Genomic DNA, 20735 nt, shown 5'->3' with positions numbered 1-20735 from the left:
TGAAATAGAAGGAGGAGGTTTGGGGTATTCTGCAGAAGGGTGGATTCTCGAAATTCATGGAGAGACTCCACGGTCACGATGACATGGTCACCAATTTTTTCTGTAAAAATTGGAAAAAGGGCATGCTAAAAATGGGAGACTAAACTGTAGAAATCGAGGAAGATTTAATTGCTCAAGCTACGGGCCTCACAAGAGAAGAGTGAAACTTCTACAAAGATAGGAAAGTTAGTAGGGAAGCTATTGAAAGATACCCGAACATCGAGAAAGAGAAGAAACGACTGGTAAAGTTGAGAAAAACCTACTACCCGCCCAGGGCTTTTACCAAACCCTGGCGGGAAGTCCCCTTTGTTTTAATGTGATACATCACTCTAGATGGTAGGTTCACTAAAGTTTATGGTTATCACTTTGTTCTGCTAAATCACTTTAGGCATAATGATAAGGTTAACTTCCCCTGTTTTCTACTCTGTTCGATGAATGCGTCCCTCAAGGCCTACAAAGAGAACCCACGGGGTGATACGGCCATGCACCAAGGCCCTATGGTACTAATCTATGACCATCTTAAGGCCAACCAAATTGCTCAGATGCAGCCCTCTACGGATTTTGAGGATGAGGGGTCTGACCCTGCCTTCTCAAAGGAAGAGGATCCTGAAAGTGACCCTTCGACTGATACTAAGGACAACCTGGATGTCTTTGATTATGAAAGTGGGAAGAAGAGGAAATACATCAAAACCAGACCCTCATCCTCTAAGGGCAAAAAGTCAAAAGGTAGACCCCTGATTAGCATTTCTTCAGAAGAGGAGACTTCGAACAACTCTGAGGAGGAGTACCCTCAAGGGCGAATGAAGAAGAAGACTAAAGCTCACACCTAGGCTAGGAAAATGCACAAGAAGAAAGAGGAGACTGTTAAGGAACTGGAAGCCCACAAGCAGGTAAGGGCCCTGGAAGATGATCAGAATATGGAAAAGGAGACCATGGAAGCATTTCTTAGGGCTATTGACACAACCATCCAGCACACCCCTAAAGAGGAAAAGGCAACCCCCGGAAAAGTTGACCCCCCCTCTAACCCTCCCCTCGAGGGTTTGAAAGGTTTCATGGAAACTATGGAGTGGCTCATCAATGGTTACAAGAAAGCTGTGGACGAAAATAAAAAACATTGTAACAGAATCTTGATCCTGGAAACCATCAATACAGGGGAAGGGAAGACCATGGCCAACTTCATAGAGGACCTGAAAAGTACCATCGCCAAAGTTGAAGACATAAGAGATGCTTTCAACCCCAGGTTCAGAAAAATTGAGAAGGATTTGCTGGAAAGAAAGAATCTTGCTGACACTAATGACCACACTCTCACAGAAACTATCAGCAAAATTGGTAAAATTGAGGAGTGCCTGAAGAACATTGCTGAACAGAGCCTTAGCATCCTGAAGATTTCAGCCAACAACAACAACACTCTCATCCGCAAACTGGATGATGAAAAGGAAATCCTGGAGATTGACCCAGAAACTGAAGGAATGGGGAAATCTCAAGGCCCCAGAACCCGCACCAGAGGTAAAAAGAAGGACAAAAAACCTAACAAGGATCTGGAAGACCTTAAAGCTATCGGGGCTTCTTACGACGAGCTGGTGACAAAGGCGGAGGACTTTTTGAAGAAAATTTATGTGTAGCACCTTCTTAGTTTCTTTGTTGTTGTTAGTTTTGTTGTCCTTTCGGTTCACTAGCTTTTTGTCAGTCTTTTTGTATGTGGTTCTTAAGCTCTAATCTTTTTGGTGTCTTATCTTAATATCTTATGTTAAAGGTTTCGGCACCTGAAAACCTGCTTTTTTAATTAATCAGAACAAAAGTTATTAAATTACTATGATAATATTCTCATAACCCATACTCTAAGGGAAGGCAATAAGGTCACGAACCTTTTAGCTAATGAGGGGGTCTATTTAGAGGTGGATGCTAAATATATCGGAGAAGCCCAATGTAAAAGGAATGTTCGAGAGCAATTAGCATTTGATCGTATCAATGGTTCAAGTTAAAATCATGATTACCTCTTGGGGTCCGGAAATCAAAGACAAAGATTGGGGGTATGTGAAATGTCAGGTAATGATTGTTTTTAGGCATCATTTTTATGATCAAGGGTGTGACGGGGATTATAATAATAAGTGTTGGATCTCTGTGGCCATTATTATTTACTTTTTTTAAATCACGGAAGGTACTCTATTTTGTGAGCCCAATATTTTGCTCAAGAGCCTGTGTTTAAGTCTTGGTCTGCAATTTGTGAGATATACTATTGAAGACTTGAACCTTCTTTTCAACATGGGAGGTAACCTAAACCAGAATGAGCCCTCTAGTTGTGAGAACTGGAAAAGTGAGCAGAAAGTGTGGAGGAGACTCCATAGACATGGATTCATAGACTACATGGAAAAGCTGCATGGTAGCAAAAAATTAGTGTCTCAAGGCTTTGCTAAGGGTTGGAACACCAACAAAATTAATTTGTTTGGGGAGACCTGGAAGATTGATGAGGATTTGGTTGCGGAGGTCACGAGATTGCAAAAGGAGGGCACAAAGTTCTACAGAGACCAAAAGTTTGCCACTGAAGCTATAAAAAATTTCCCAAAAACTGATGATGAGAAGGCTCGGCTTGCCAAGAAAGATAACGTTTCTTACTACCTCCCTCATCAGGTAAAGTCTTTTTGGCAGAAGATGCTAAGGGTTTTGATGAAATTCCTGACTATTGATGGTAGATTTACTAATGTTTACAATTATCATTTTGCAATACTTAATCATTTCCACCATGGGGTTAAGATTTCTCTGCCCTTTTATTTAGCATCCTCCTTGAATGAGAGCTTGGTTGACCATGTCAAAAAGCCCAAATCTTACCCCATAGCCCATCAGGGGCTTATTCTGCTCATTTACAAACACCTGAAGAAAAAGATAGGGTTAGCAAGGATGATAATTTGGTGACAAATGCTCATATTTCAAAGAGTCGTAAGTCTGAAGATGATTTGTCTAATGTTCCTATCCATAAAAAAGGGAGGGCTGACATTGATAAAGTGGACACAGATGTGGATGACGGTATGGAGGAGGAGTAGGGGAAGGAGGCTGATATTGAAGTGGAGAGTGAGAAGAAAGAGGATGTTGGAGAAGAGGAGGAAGGGAAAAGAGATGCTTATATTGAAAACCCTGATTCTAACCCTATGGTATCAGATAGTAGGAATGTTGCCCAGAATTCCATGGAGGAAGCTAACCCTAAATCTGTGAGCTTTGAGCAAGGAAGGGATATGGCGAACACCATTCTGAATGCCACTCGAAATTGTATGCTAGAGTCTTTCAATTTTCAAAAGTGGATTATTGAAAATATTACCAGCATACAGAGCAAACAGAGAGACCTGGAGTATAAGATTCACAATTTGATCAAGGATACTAATTCGGGGAAAAAGAGTGCGGAGGTGGAAACCAGTGAAGCAGAGGATGAAATTGAAATGCAGGACTGGTCAGAAAAAGAACTTATAAAAGGTGATTTGAAACACCTAGAAGATGTGACTAGAATTGTCAAAGATAAGACTAAGACTGATAACTAAATCATCATCAATCGGGTTGCTAAAACTGAGAAGGCGTTGAAGAACTTTATGAATCACAGTCTTGAGGTCTTGAGGATCTCATCTCAAAATATGAATGCCTTGGTGGATTACTTAGAGAGGAAACATCAAAATAAGGATATGGTAATCATTGATGATATGCCGACCTCCAACTCTACTCCACAAATCTCCAAGCAAAGGACAAGGCAGACGACTAGTGATTTGGAGACAAAGATGAAAGACATTCAGTTGAAGCAAGAGAACAAAGATCTATGAGAAGTCACTAAGGACATGATGTTGTTGGTTAAGAATGCAGAGGAGTCCATAAAAGTTTTTATTTGATATGTAATGCTTCTTTTTGGATGCCAGTTTCTCGCTGGCTCTGTGTTGTCCTTTCTTCCTAGCTGTCGGTTTTTTTGCTTGTTTTTTTGCAGCTTTTCCTATCTAGGTCTTGTCTTCTCTAGTTTCTTTCATGCTTATCCTTCATATTATAAGTGGGTTTCGGGTCCCTTAAAACCTATTTTTCCTTAATCAAAAACAAAACTCATGCACAAAGGAGGGCAATTTAGTAAAAACTATGATTAAACAATGCACAATTCCTTGTAAAAATGATTGATTAACCAATTAATTAAGCAAATTGAATTATGATTTTGAATATTAGATGCCTCTAAATTTGAACATAACATGTCATAATAATCAGATCTGAAAACACAATTGAAAAATTATGCAACCCACCCATCAATTTTAGGATAATAAATTAGGGTTTTTGTGAATTTAACCTCTAAATTTATGTAATTCAATTACAAATAATATCTATTAGTGCAAAAATTAATGTTAACATGCATACAAATCAAACCTGTGACAATAAATAAAAAATTAGCATGAAAGAAGTTGGGTTCACCAAAATGTATTGGTGGAAAATTGGAATTAGGGTTTCAATTAAGATAATAAAATTACTAACCAAATTAACCCAATACATTGAAAGAGGAGTGAACCTAATAGATCTAGCCACAATCCAAATAAGGAAAGTGCTGAAATTTTGATTAGATTTATTGGTTGGTTGATAGTCATCCTCTTTCTTAGTTGAATTTGGGAATGTAGTTGTGAAATTAGGGTAAAACCATGAATAATTGAAGCAAATTGTAAAAAACAAAATGTTGCAGATATCCCATGGAGCCAAAAACTAAGATTTGGGAAAAACAAGATCTTTAGAACCTGCTCCTAGAAGTTTGGCCTAATTTTTTAGGACTAGGTAGTACATATTCACCTTGGTCCTCTGAATTTTGCTCTGTTGAAAGCTGAAACTGTTCATCACTATTGACTTTTCTAAAAACTCAATAGCTCATGAACCTATTTCCTACACACGTAAAGAAAGGGAAAGATGTTGGGTATAGGGGTTTTCCTTAGGTCGAACCCCGATTTAGGAATTAACCTTGAAATTGAAATATAAGTTGAAATGTAAATGACTATTAAATGCTTTCCTTTTGAGGGGAAGGCTAGATCTAAGTAAAAAATGCTTGTAGTTGAAAATATACCTTGATGAAGTTCTATTTGATCCTCATGCAAGGGTATTAAGATGTCTTGTAAAATATCTTCAAAGAAGGTTGATCATGGGTGCCATCTTGAATTTGTAAACTTGACTTCATTTATTCTCCAAAGCTTGATGAATGACTCATTTCTTGCTTACTTGAATTTGCTAGACTGTAATTGAGATTTTGATTCTAATTAGGTTTTAAATGAGAGGGGTAGACCTCCTTTTATACTTGACTACCCAAAAATTAATTAAATTTCTAGAGTAGGTCGACACAGGATCAATTTTTCCACTCACATGAAGTGACCATTGTGGGGACCTAAAATGGTCCCTAATTGAGAGGACCAAGGCACTGTATTCCCTACACCTGTCAATAAGGACTCAATTTTTTAGGAAAGGCATGTAAGGTGATGAAAAAGTAAGATTCTAGGTGATGTCAGTAGAATCGGAATAGGCAACAAGCATTGAAAGTCGAAGCACCAAGGTGAGGTTTAGGCAAGGACAAAATTTTATGTGAATACAATTTATGATGCTACACTTGTTCTTTTATTCTATTTTCCTTATATTGTTCTTTATGAAGTTTGTCTCTCTTTTCTCCCTGATGAAACTTCTCCTCATAATTTTGTTCACGTCTTTCCTCTTCCTGGTTATCTTTAGGAGTATGAGGGTGTTGGCATCCCTATTCATCATCTTCATCAACACCTCCAGCAAGCATTAAACTCAAAGCCTCCTCACTTTCTTTATTGAGTGCATCCATGCTAATGGCTACACTATCACCTTTATCTTCCTCACCATCTTTCTTTTCTTTTTCTTCTTCTTGTACATCTACTTGGGGAAAAACTTCTTCTTGTGTATCATCTTAAAGAAGGTCCTCTTCTACTTTGGGCTCTTCTTCTACATTAGTTTCTTGAAACTCATTTCTCTCAGCCTCCTATTCTACATTATCTTCTACATTAATTGTATTTGGAGGTTGTTGTTTAGTGGCCCCATTTTTTGGTACACCATTTGAAAAAGTTTGAATGGGAATTCCTTCCCGGTTAGTTGAAGATAGCTGAGGAGGAGGATTTGTTGATTCCCTTTGGACTAAAGAGCATCTTATTTTTATGACTCAAGGGTGTCCAAGCTTGTCTTCTTTCTTGGTGTAATTGTTGTTCTTCTTCACCTTCTTCCTATGAAGACTCAATAATTATTCTTTTAGGTCCTTTTCTCAACCTTTTCTAAACCATTGGAATTTCTTTAGATACCTCTTTAGTTCTATCTTTGGCCTTAGAATAGTTGGTCCTTTGATGTATTAATGAAGGTTTTACAATATAAATAGGAACATGACAAATAGGTCTCCCTTTCTTAGGCTTCTCCTTGCTAGTAGAAGGAGCCTTTTGAGATACTTCTCTAGCCTTTCTTTGCTTGTGTATTGTAGACTAGTCTATAGTAGCCTTAAGAGGTGTTTATGAGTTTCAATCATTTTCCCAAGGATTTTGTCCCTCATTCTTTCATTTTCTTTTCGAAGATTTCTTTGTTGGTCAGAAGAAATGAAGTTTGTGTTATGATGTGCCAAAATGCCACTTGGAAATTCAACAAAATTTTGAAGAGTTCGTGGCTCAACTATTTGTTAAAGGTGCACACAAATGACATGCACTTGTCACCTTCACATATTTTTGTTTTAAATAGATCATGTTTCAAAGGTTTTCATCAGAGGGTGCGACATAGTGATACTATAGAGTTTCGAAGAGATAAAAGAAGGAAGTGTTGCAAAAGGCCTGCTAAGGAGCCCCATGTTTAAAGGTAGGTGGGGACTTAGAAAGACCAGTAGCTTTAATAAATGTTTCTATTTGGTGGTCGAGTAGACATTTTAAGTTATTTTTAGTTTGAACTTGGCAAAATCCATTCCATTGGTTGATGGTCTTTGTAAAAAGAAATCAGAGGACGACATGTATGAAAAGAAAAGAATAGCCCATGAAATGGAGTCTTTTACATCTAAGGTTATTGTAACCAAAAACCGATGGGCATCACAGGTGGCATTTCTATTTGAGGACATGAAGGGATTAATTATGATGCTCCAATTGTTAGTAAAGATAGTTGCAACAAACACCATGATGGAGGAAACACAGTGACAATGCAAGGGTTCTTTTTGTTTTAATGAGTGATTGCAATTAGTGTTTTCTGGTTCTATTTAAGTCCATGAGCATTCTATATTAAGGGGTTCATCATCTTTTAAAAATTTAAGACTATTCTGTTGAGAAATTTTTGTTTTATTTTTGAAATCAAGAAGGAAAGACATATGAGACTATGCCAAGTTAGCCTCTCATATGTGTTTGTTCTCTTTGGTTAAAAAAGTAAAATTTATATATTGCAAGTAAGTATAGTAATTGTCTAAATTTCTGACTCTTGTGATTTCAATTTGATCGAATAGGTGATTAAATCACATATGATTTTACTCTTTCTGTGGTTTGTGATGTGAAAATTTGATATAATTCCATGTCAATTTGATAAACTAGAGGTTATAAATGAATGAATACTTGCATTAGTTGAGAAATTTGTGTCTCACTCAAGCCTTAATGAGTGCTTCTCATAGAAGTATTTGAATATTGTGTTATGTATCTATGAGACCTTATGCATTTTGTTCTCTTTCTAACAATGAAGAGATAGTGGTTTTATGTGCTTATATTTATGGATAACACATTTTTTATCTTCTTCTCTAGATTGATTTTATATTTTATTTATTTGCATCTTTCTATCCCTTTTCCCCCTTAGAAGATATTTAAAGAGCTGAATTCTCAAATTATATTGAAGGTCATTTAGTAAAAAGTACCTTGTCTCCCATTCGCTAAACTTCCCATAAGGCAATTGGTCAAGTGTAAACACAAATATCAATAGTTCTTTTTCTAGCATACCTGGTGGGACATGAATTGTAAATTATAAGCGGGTGTATGAGACATTGGCCTATGACTCTATTTTAGACCTCTCAGAATCCAACCTTGTTGCTACCCCACTAGTAGTTGTAGTGCAAGCTAGAGCTGCTAGACAATCCACAATACAAGCTCAGACACAAGTTTAACAGATGACCCATCCACCTCCTAGAAAATTTGCTAGTTGGTATAATGGGAGTCCCTTGATTTCTCTTGTTCCTCCTACCTAATGGGATCCTATTCCTGCTTCAACATTAAAAGATTTACCTAAATTTATTGGAGAGGATTTCAAAACTATTGTTAAGAATTTGCAAGATGTGGTTGACTATTGTGCCATCCACAATGTTATCAAACAAAACATTACCCTCAAATTACTTGTAGACCCTTTTAAAGGAAAGCATAGGACTAGTATAGATCATTGTCGCCAAATTCTATAGCAGATTGGGACACACTTGGCGACCATTTCTTCAATAGGTTTTCTAAAAAAGGAGATCACTCATCCTTATTGTAGTAGCTAATACCTATAAAAAGAGCTCCTCAAGAAACAATTATAGATTTTAATGCTCGATTCCATAAAACCTAGGAAATAATTCCCTCAACAACTTGTCCCATTATTGCTATGGCTTTTTCCTTTTACCTTAAAGCTTTCAATCTTGATAAATTTATTATGATCTATTCTCTTGGAGGAATTACTTTGCCATAAGATTATGAAGTATCAGTAAGGGAAGAGAATAATTTGATTGATGTCAAAAAAACCCCTTCCAAGAACATCAATGCTAGTATTACCTGAGATGTCTTTCATCCTCAAGGAGAATCTTCTCACAATACTTTAGCACCATCCTATTCCATGTATGTGTTTCCAAATACTCAACAAAGTACAACATCTTTGACACCCTCATTGGTAGTAGAAATAAGTGATATGAAGATGTTGTTGTAGATGTTTTCAGATGAGATCATCAATATTAAGCATCAACAAGCTATGCCTTTAAAACCTCTATTCAAAAGATATCAAGGAGAAAAGTCACCCTTCCAACATAACCAATATCATGGGCGTGTAAAAGTAAATAACTCATCCCAACCCTCAAATTAGATTGTCCTTGTTCCTACCCCCTTATAGTCTGTACCCTCAAATCAAAATAAAGAGTTGGAAGTGGGGTAAAATATTCTAGCGGATGATTCTAATGTTGCAAGGTTTGATCCCTTGGTCTCCTTGTGTTGTGTGACATAGTGCTCATGTTTGCGACATGGATTAACCACCTCTCATGGATCCATTAAATCTCATGGATGCATCAGCCATTAATAGGTTGATATTTTGGTGCAATGACAACCATCTTTCTAACAAGTGGTATCATAGCCTAGGTCATAGGTTTTAAAACCCCTCACTTATGCCAAGGGGGATTGTTTCAAGGTGTATGCCTTTGGTCTCCTTGTGTTGTGTAGTGTAGTGTTCGAGTTTGCAACATGGCTTAACCACCTCCCATGGTTTCATTAAATCTCATGGTTGTATCGGGCATTAACATGTCGATCTTTTGGTGCAATGACAACCATTTTTCTAACATCTAATTCATGGTTCTTTTCATGAAATGACACTCATATTCCATGAAATTTTCTGAGAGCCAATCTACAACTAAAGGTGGCAAAACAATATGCTCAAGGTATTTCACTAGATGTTGGATTCTATGCATATTTGTGCCTAGCATAGACAATGCAATGATGATTGCTCAAATGCAGGTATATCTTTGGAACAAGAGGCTAAGATTACCTTGAATCATGCTCTTTTCTCATGGATGGAGGAAGAAGAAGCTATATTCTCTAATGAGGAAACAATTATTAAGACCCCACAAGTTTAGTTGGATTATAATACTTGTTTGAAAAAGAGATTCACTGGAGAACCTATTTCTCAAATTTAATAGTCTAAGATAGTTGTTGATAAACCTTTTGCTCCTACCATAGTTCCTAAACCTTTCCATAAGACAAAACAGACCCACTCATTGAAACCAAAGGAAACTAAAGTGTTTCCTCTTGCCTCATTGAATATGATCAAAAAGTTGAAGAAAGAACTTGCTAATGTATCTTTGTGGGACATCTTGATAATTCCAAAGTAGAAGTATCTTTTGAAAGAGGCTCTAGAGGGTCATGAGAACCAGTGGAATAGTCTTGGTTGAAAGGAAAGACACCAGTCACCAATGCAAAATAATAATGACAAGCGGTTCTTACCAACTCCGATGAAGATAAAAAAAGAAAGGATAAAATAGGTAATTCAAAACCTACGCCCTTTTTCTTGACTCTCATTGTTGGGAATAAACTATTATATAATTTCATGGTAGATTCTGGAGCCAATACTACAATAATGCCAAAACAAATAGCATAATACCTTAATATAAAATATGAACCTTTGGAAAGAGGAATCATGCAATTAGATGGGAAAAATATTAATGCCATAGGAATAATTAAGGATCTTCCCTTGACCTTGTTTTATTGTCCTAGTAGTACTATGTCACAGGAGGTCGTAGTGATTGATATTCCTCCCACTTTTGGCCTGTATTTATCTTGAGATTTTACAGCCAATATTGGTGGTTACATGTCTCTTGATTGGTCTCACCTAATCTTGAGAATTAAATATGGTTCTAAGCTAAAAGTATTGTTAGAACTTGTAGTGTCGTAAATTATCACTAGGCTAATTTACACCTCATGTTTGTGCCCCTACTTTAGCATGTCTCTTCCTCATCTCCTATCTGGGTCTGTTATGTGTCCTCCTCCCTAGGCCTTAACTCTGGTCCCTAATTGGGGAGGACGACTAGAATGCCACCAGTTCCCTAGTCCCCCTCTTTTGGGGCTCAATTTTCAAGGAGGGGGTGAGACCCATCTCTCTAATGGTAAATGAAGTCGATGGCTCAATATGAGCATTGGAGGTCAACCTAATTAGTAAATTAACCTAGGATATCATATATAAATGCATTCGATCAACTTAATTTCATTCAAGCATCATAATTATTCAAGCAATCAAGCCTTCAAGCATTGAAGTATTCATCATCAAGCATTTCCAGAGGTCTTCAAGGCTACTTATTCTTCATTCAACCATTGTAGAGAAAGATACAACATTCATATGCAAGAATGTGTGTGATTAGGGTTTTGTCATGTTCATGTCATTTCATACAATATATGTGATAAAATTCAAGAAGAAAAGCATCATTATTAATCATTGTAGATCTAAGGTATATCTTTCCATTATTTATTTCAATATTTGCAATATTTCATTCAAGGTTAATTCTTAAACCGAGGTTTGAATCAGGAAATCCCCTATTCCCAACCTATTTCCCCTTCTTTTTGTGTGTAGGAAGCAGACATGGAGCTGTGATCTTCAGAATAAGCTTTATTTATAGAGACGAATCGATGCCCCATTGGAGTGCGAAAAGTGCAGTGGACCAAAGCGACTGACACACCAGTTCCAAAAAATTAGGAACTCCTTCTGGGAATAGGTTCGAATCCTCTTACAATCCTTAGATCAAGGTTCGTGGCTTATTTTTATGATTGTAGCTTATTGTTTATGCATTTTCACATCAATTTCCAGCACATTTACCCTAATTTTAGCATCTTCAACAAATCGATTCAACTCAAGGGAAAGAAGAGGCTCATTCAACACCCTTGAAATTAGATCAGAATCTAGATCTATTAGGTTTAGATCTATATAATTCCTATATTTCCCTAATGTAGAGGTCCCCAAGTAAAAATTAGTAGTTTTCATACTTCTTGAGGTGGAAACCCTAATTTTTCACCTCCACAGAACCCTTGCACCTTGAACATATAGCAGATGATGCTATGATAAATTTTGAGCCAACCCACACCTCTTTCTCTAAAAATGAAATGCATTGTGTCGAAATGTTAGAAGAAGAAGATGTAACTAAGGATAGGAATAAAAAAGAAGAGTTCCCAAGGGCATCCCATCATGACTTTTATTAGATATTATTTATTACAAAATCTAAACAAAAATAAACCATTTGCCATAATACTAATACTTGAGCTATCTTTCAACTTCCAAACCAATTTTGCCCATTTATGAACTTGATCAACATTGCATATTTGAAAGCAAGGAACTTACCCACTAGGGGAAGAGCACCAATAGATAACATAGTTCCAATAAACGTCACCTTATTGTCATGTTGACCCCCCAATAGCCGTCATAGTGAAAATACCATTAATAAATTTGTTTTGTACCAATAGCCGATCATTTTTTGTAATTAATTGGCCCATTTGTGCACAACTATTGGAACATTTGTACCATTTGTGTACCACTATTGGAACATTTGTGCACCACTATTGAGACATTTGTCAACAAGTACTAGCGATTTTGAGTTGATGGTTACTGGAACATCTTTAGTTAGGTATCAAGCGACACTTTGAAATGTGTACTTTTTGACCTTTGTGCGCATAACTGATTCCACAGTGTGCATCGTTACTACCTAGAAGCCAAATCAATAGATATAAGCAGTTAAGTCGCATACGAAGACAACTAAAAAATAAATAAATAAATCTGATGTACCGTTTAGGATCTGTGGGTGCAAGAAGTTAGCTATGACGGCTACTGGTGCTCGTCCCCTAGAGAGTTGCCCATTCCTACAATCACCTCATACAATACATCATTAGACACATGAACAAGAAGTCTCTCCTTGGAGTGAACCTTTAAAAGGGTGGAGCCCTTATCATCTTCTTTTCAAGACTTTATTCCAATAATTTGTTCCACATATATGAAGAAGGGTCTTCATCAAAAAAACATTGTGCTTCTTGACTAAGAGAAATAGTGTCCAACTTTGTAGAAACAAAAGCCACTTCCTTATTAACAATATGTGAAATGAGATGGAACTCAAAAGAAACTATATTGGATGGGGGATGCTCTTGATTTGCACCTTCCCAGTGAGCCCATTAACCAAATCTCATAAATAAAACTTTAAAAAATTCAAAATTTTGTAAAGCAGGATATGTCATTCATCTATAATGTTATATGTTGTTTGCTATTTTAGAGATCAAACATCAATTGGCCTTGAAAATATCAAATAATATACTATTTATTTTTAAGTTTCTCTATACATTCTTAATATTAAAAATATACTAAAACTTAAAGTTACAATAATTAAAAAATGGATAAAAAATCTTTCTATTCATTGGATGGCACACCCCTTCCCCTCCTTAAGGCTAACACTATTTATGACTCCTTGTTAAATGTTGATTCCATCATTGACTTCCTTAATGCCTCATGGAACCTTGTCTAGCTTCCAAGGGTCTAGGTTAATCACTTTATGAGATTCTGGTCAGGGCCATCAGAGCCAAAAAAGAAATTCTTTGGATTGCAGTTGATCCTTCAAAAACTACCCTTGAAAGATTTTGAGAAAAAATTCTTCTCCTGTAACATTTGTCATCTACCTGAAACTATTAATCATGTCTTTTTTTACTATCTTTTTGCTAAGGAAGTTTGGAAGATCTTTGGGATTAAGTTTGGTGATAATTTCTTCTCTTGTCTAGAGACTTGTTTTTTTATTCATTAAAGGTTGTAAGAAGATGGCTAGTCTCTTTTGGTTTTGTCTTTCTTTAGAGATTTTGTGGCTGATTTGGAAATTTCGTAATGATGATGTTTTTACTGGTAAATCAAGAAACCTTACTGAGTCTCTGCAGAGACTCATTTTTCACCTAATCTCTATGTAGGTCACTGTGGTTCTCAGGTTGGACGAAGGAAAATTTGACCAATGGATCAAGGATGGCTCTACAATGGTGTACATGAGAGAATTGTTTCATGGATTTTCATGGGACCAGGTTGACAGTAACAATTCAGCCTTTGAGTAGGCTCTGATAAGACTCATGCATCAGCTGGAACATAGGCAGGCTAGGATGGATGCTATCTGAGGAGAAGAAGACCGAATCCAAACACACATTACTCATCCACATGTTGAACAAATTGTTAACGGGATGATTGAAGTATGGATGGAAGGTGAACAAGGATGGACTGCCTGGATTCTGCCAATTGGAAACAACAGCCTACCTGATGATGATATATCTTTTGATTAACGAGGTTCTCTGACTATTTATCCTTTTTTGGTTATTGGCTCCTCCTCAATTTATAAGTTTGTAATCATGATATATCTCATCTGTAAATAGTTTGGGTATGTAACATCTCAGATCTAGACACGATGTATATTTTAGCTTACCTCCTATTATTTAAACTCATGAACTAGCATGGTGATGATGTAATTCTTTGATACTTTATCTTTAATTAAAAAAAATGGATAAAAGATATAAAATACTTATATATTATATTAATATAATAAAAACTTACAATATAAAAACATATATTAATATAATAAAATAATACACTACTACTATTTAACAAAATAAATTAATAAAAATATAATAACAAATCAACATAATCATTTGACATAAATTCATTATTTAAAAATTGCTAGACAAAGATCTAGATAATGGCAAGCACCTTTAAATATTTTATATATTAAAATGCAATCATCTATGGTGTTAATGATGAGATAAAATTTCAAAAATGAATTCGGAAATGCATGCACTCGATTAAGTTTCAAGTGGGTAAAAATATTACATAACCTTTTTATTAATACTAAGAAATTATAGTGAAAATATTACATAACCTCTTTAATACTAAGAAATTTTAGGGCCATGAATGAAACATCTCATTCAAGTGTAAATAGAAAGTCTTCACTCAAAATAGCTAAGAAACATTCTTAAATAATAAAAAGAAAGAAACGTAACGATGTACTTGTCGATAATGAGAGTGCCCATTTTTAAATGTTCATTATGGTTGTCATGTTAAATGTACTTAAAGTTTTTTTGATTGCCTTTTCTTTTTAGAATGGAGAGACTTCATTATTTGGCATGTTTTAAATCAATGGATTGGTTATAGTTTAGAAATGTGCTTGGCAACAAATTTGAGAAATAATATTAAATGAAGCATGTCTTGACATGTTTTCTAGTGAATGTGGTAAAAGAAAAATATAAAAATTAAATTAAATTGAAGTTTACAATTATATGAAATTTTATATATAAAAAAATGTGTTTAATGATCTTTTTGATATTTATAGAGAATATAAGATGTGTAATAATTCTTGAAAAAGTGATCTGCTCACATAAATATAGATTATTTTGTAATAATTTCTAAGAAATAAATTAAATAGACTTATATTTGGCAAAAAAAAATTGAATTCTTACATTAACATATCATCCCACAAAAGATAATAGAGTAACAATGGTATCTACAAGGAAATAACTCACAATAAATTTACACCAAGATATAGTACCAAACATGATTAGGCTTGTGAGAAATCCTCACCTAGAGGAGACTTGTCTTCCCAAACACATCCTTAGCCTTTACTAGTACTCAAGGCATGTGTAGGGATGCCATTATCTTGATTAGTTATTTATTCATGTTCTTAAATTAGTTATCACTTGATTAAGCCAATTTCACACGTGATAACCATGCAATACCACATTGGGTCAAGACCACGTTGGAAGCCACTCCCATAACCCTCTCGAGTACCTAATTTCAATGCTCATAACATTACCAAAATGAACATGGAACAAGATTTGTGCAGTGTTGATTTCACTTTTCTCAGTTTGACCCACATCATGGTACATGACCCTAAAGGATCCACATACATCTTTTGAAAGGTAATTCCATGCCTCCACATAATAAATTAACTCATAATATAATAATTTCACATTTTTCCAACTTTACATAATTTTGTCAAAAAATAGGAAGTTTCAATTGCACCATGACAATAGCTGAAAATTCACCAAATTTTAGAAATCCTAAAATTGAATTCCTAATAAAATCATTTTGGTCTAAATGCACCCAACCTCACTATTTTAACATAAAATGTGCAATTTACTAACCCCAAGGCTGATTGGACAACATAAGGGCATTGTTGGGCAAAAATCATAAAAATCATTCAAATAAATTAATCATCTATACAATGCTTTGTTTTAAACAATGAAAAATCCTTCCCAAGTCCCCCTAACATTATCCAAGCATGCAACAACAATGAATGCACAAATTAGAAGAGGGATGTTTTTACCTCAAGCTTGGTCGAAAATTCAAATGCAAATCTCTTTACACACATAATGGATGCATGATTCATAGCAACATTTAAGGCTATTTCAAATCCCTCTTCTAATGCCACAAATCTCATGCAAATCCCTCTACCCTATCTCCCATAATCAACAAAATAATTTTATAACTATAGGATTTTTCCTTCTCACCCCATTTCTCTCCCCAAATCAACATAATGCAAAAATGAACTCTTTTCTTCTATTTACCCAAACCATTGCCAATTTTTGAAAATAAAGTAATTAAATATTTTCTTTCTAATTTCTAATGTACATATATGGAAATTGTTAATCTTCCCAATATTTTACTGGTAATGCCTTTAAAAGCACAAATTAATTTAAATCATTTATTTATACTATAAAATCATGAACACGATATAACATTTAGATTTTATGACAATTACTATTTAATCAACAATATATAGACACTCTTTACTATTGTTCACATGGGGAATAGGATTTCTGGCATATTACCAATTACGGTATCTAGGTTTATTGCTAAAAACATACTAGGGAATCATATTCATACTGAGTATGATAGGTAAGGTGAAGTGGAATTTTGGCCAATGTGACATCTCTTATTAACCATCACCGGGGACGGTACACTTAGACTCATGAAGCTAGGTGGGGTTGATACTCGATACCTGCATCACTCGAGAAACGTCAAGGGTACTTATGCATATCCATCATAGTTGAAGTACATATCAATATTCTCCAACTGGGGTCAACATAATACATAGTCGATGCATAATAACATGATCCGATCACCATACACATAATCAGTATATCATTGTATAATCATATTGTCATAAGCATCGCAAATCAGTCTTGATCTACATATATAAGCCACTACAATGATAATCATGAAATATCCACATGATCAAAAGAATATAACTATATCAAGGATGCACCACATGGATGCCAATACAAAAGATTAATCTTATTAACAATCCAGCAATATCATATATAGTATTGACAATGGATCAAAATAATGATAGCAAAATGCAAACATGGTAAGAATTACGATTATTCTTTAATTATTTGTCAGTAATATTTTTTAAGTGATTAAAATTGATATAAATTATAAGGTGTTTCTATAAACTTCTTCAGTTTATCACGTACAAAATATTACACCTTGTTGACACATATGGTTTCTAAAATATATTGATCTCTATGCATTATTATTGGATTTATTCATAAATTTAAATTATAATATCGTGTGGGACTTATAGTTTAATTGTTTTGAAATGATCAACACTATTTAAAAAAAAAAAAAAAAAAACCATTCAATTTAAGTATTATTTAAATGTCCAAGGACTTTTCTTATTTAAAAAAGCAATATAATATTTTGTAAGAAGTCTTAGTATTCATATTTGTATGTGTTATCTTTGACAAATTTCATTATACTTGTACATGTGACCCTAAATGTAAGAAGAAAATTGATTTTGTCTAATGTTAAAATATATTTTTCTATATACTACACATAAAAAGAAGTTTTAACAAGAGGCATGATGTAATAGGAATAGTTGAGCTTAAAACAATTTAAGATCATATGTAAAAAAATTCTTGAAAAATATTTATTAATTTTTGAAGATTGAAATATGAATATTTTCAAGATTGAATGAATTTGGATAAAATTAAATGCTTATATGACAACAAAAATATAGTACTCATCAATGAATTTGATGAATACAATAATTGTAATGATAAGATAAAATATATTCTTGTAAAAAAATTCAATACATTATTTTAGTGGATGACTAAATTCAATTGAAAGAGTCTATACAACCATCTTTGTATTCCAACATTTAAATGATATTCAATTTAAACAATTTAAATCTAAGCAAAGATATATTGAATGTGTAATGTCCCCTCCCTAAGCCTAATCTTTTTTGTGATCATTAACCTATTATTAGTTCCTCATAGGCTAATGTGTATGGTTATGGTTAGGGGGGCTCTTAGAGTATTTATTAATAAATACAAATAAGCTCTAAATTTCACACTTAAATGTATTTAATTAATTATTTTTATTGGACCTTAGTTTTCGGGACTCATAAGTTAAAAATGAAATATATTTTTTTTAAATTAAAATGCTAATATCAAGTGGGCATGTGAACTTGAGAATCCTAAGGAATATTAATAATAATTTATTTCCCCTTTTTGGTATTGATTTTAGTGGAACTATTAATATATCATTATATCTCATTGCTAGGAATGGAGATAGTGGTCATTTAAATATTAGTGCAAATTGCCTAAGTTGGGCATATGGACGAAGGAAGAAGTATTTACGATTCATTTTGGATGCGTGTGTGAAGAAGAGAAGAGAGGATTTATAGGTTTGGAGTACAATACTAATCCTTGAGGACAACATCTTTGGGAGTAGAAGATCTCTCTAGGGTGATAATTGATTGTCTCTGCTGGGTTTCAATTTCAATGATTTTGGTGAAGTTTTCAATGTTGGGGTTTGTTTTTCACTAGTGAAATCATGAGAATATTTATGGTGTTTTGATTTAATCTTCCCTAGAACCAATCTTTGGGAAAGATTGGTTGAGTTTTTTCTTGGAGGAATTCATAATAATATTTTGGTAGAATTTTTAATATTGTTGTATAGATTTTTTTATAAAATAAATTGTGAGTTTGTATCAATTTGTGTTCTATGTCTTGAATCTCAATTTAGGTATTTTTAGCTTGATTCTTTTTTGTTGGGCATTTCATTAGAAACAAAATTTGATATTTTTCATGAAGTTTGAAATTTAAAAAAAAGAAAATTATGGTTTTGATAAGTTATTGTCACTATTTCAATTTTGACCTCTTCTCAAAAAATAAATTTAGGCTTGGTGAAGGTCGAATAGATTCAAATTTAGGAAAAATAGTTTGTTGAGGATTTTGGTGCTATTATTTCAGACATTAAAGAGTAGACTATGGTGGTTTGGGCGTCATTTAAGTGAGTTGTCCCTTTCTTTTGAAATTATTTGATAAAATGGGAAGAAATTGCAATTTGCATGGGTTTTGAATAGTTGGATTGTGTTTGTTCACTCATAAATTGAAAAATTAGGTACTGTCTTGGAGTTTATCACTACAAAATGGGAATCGGGGCTTTTACTACTAATTCTGGGTTATTTAGGAAATTTCCCCTTAGTCATTTCATGCATACAAAAATATAACAGAGACATTCATTGATGTTATTCCTATTTTAAAGACAAAACTAGTGTTCTAGTGGCTATATATTCACTTTCGGGCACTCACATAGGGTGCTCTTCATTTGGTAGTTGTTTTGATTACTTAATCACTGCTTAGAGAGGTTTTTTTTACAAGGGGTAAGGGCACAATCGTACTATTTTTCACAAACTGTTCATTAACAAAGATTATTTCATATAAAAAATCTTCAAGGATCTATCTAATAGAAGGTACCATTGATGCTTTGTAATTTAATTGACTGACAAAAGATGATAATTTGTAATTGCTTAAATTGAAATGAATGCATTTACAATTATTTCAATGGTATTATTTTTTTTGCAAGTTATTTCTATCCAAACTCATTGCATTAAACCCATTCAAACGTGGCATGAAAACACTTTACATTAGCACAAAATCAAAAAAAAAAAAAGTTTGAAAATATTAGTGGTATCAAAGCCTAGTAAAAATTTATGCAACCTATTGGGGTGAGTAATGCATCATAACACACATAATTATTATCTTAGGAGATATAGATCAAATCAAAACAATGAAATTCAACTTGAGAATAACCAAATCTTGTAGATAGGTGAAGTGGATATCGGTGATAAAGATCATAGAGACCATGTAGATTCCAATATGAAGGATATTAGTAATGATCTTGTGAGAGGACAATGGGATGTACAATAGATATAGCTCATTTAATAGATTTGATGATATAACAAATGATGGATAGTAACAACAATAACCAAAACAATAACAAAAGTGACAACAACAAAGGAGGAAAAAATGACACTAATGGGAAAAAACTTAGTAAACAATAAGATTGACCAATTGTGTACTTTTAGTGGGACAACCAACTTTAGGCTACTTATGCCTAATTTTAACCAAATAAAACAACATTCCAATAGAAAATGAACCAATAGTTTTATAACATCATGTGTAGCTGGAATGAGATGGATGGTGAATTTAAGATTGCAATGTCATTTACTAAGTACTTGGCCTTTAGAGAGAGAAATAGGCGACAAATATGTGGAGGTGGTAGACCACACAATCAAGAATTACACAACAAATTAGGTAAATTGACCATTTTATACTTTGATGGTTTTGAGAAAACAACTATAAGAGCTTTGGTATAGAAGCTTGACATGTACTTTTAGCTCAATACCATGGTTGAAGATGAAGCTCCATTAAATATGCCACCTTGCATTTAGAGGGAAATGTTCATAAATGGTGACCCCATGATTTATTACCTTGGTCCATGATCATATAGCCACTTATGCAAATTTTATAAAGAGGCTCATAAATAGATTTTACATGGAGGACCCTAAATTACACTTCAAGGATTTGATACAATTGAAACAATGGAGTTCAATGGACACATATATAGAATATTGTTTATGTTCAATTTGAATCTATTTGTAAACCCTAACTAAGATC

Source organism: Cryptomeria japonica, chromosome 4, assembly GCF_030272615.1.
Source record: "Cryptomeria japonica chromosome 4, Sugi_1.0, whole genome shotgun sequence".
NCBI lineage: Eukaryota > Viridiplantae > Streptophyta > Pinopsida > Cupressales > Cupressaceae > Cryptomeria > Cryptomeria japonica.
This window is presented reverse-complemented; position numbering follows the sequence as displayed.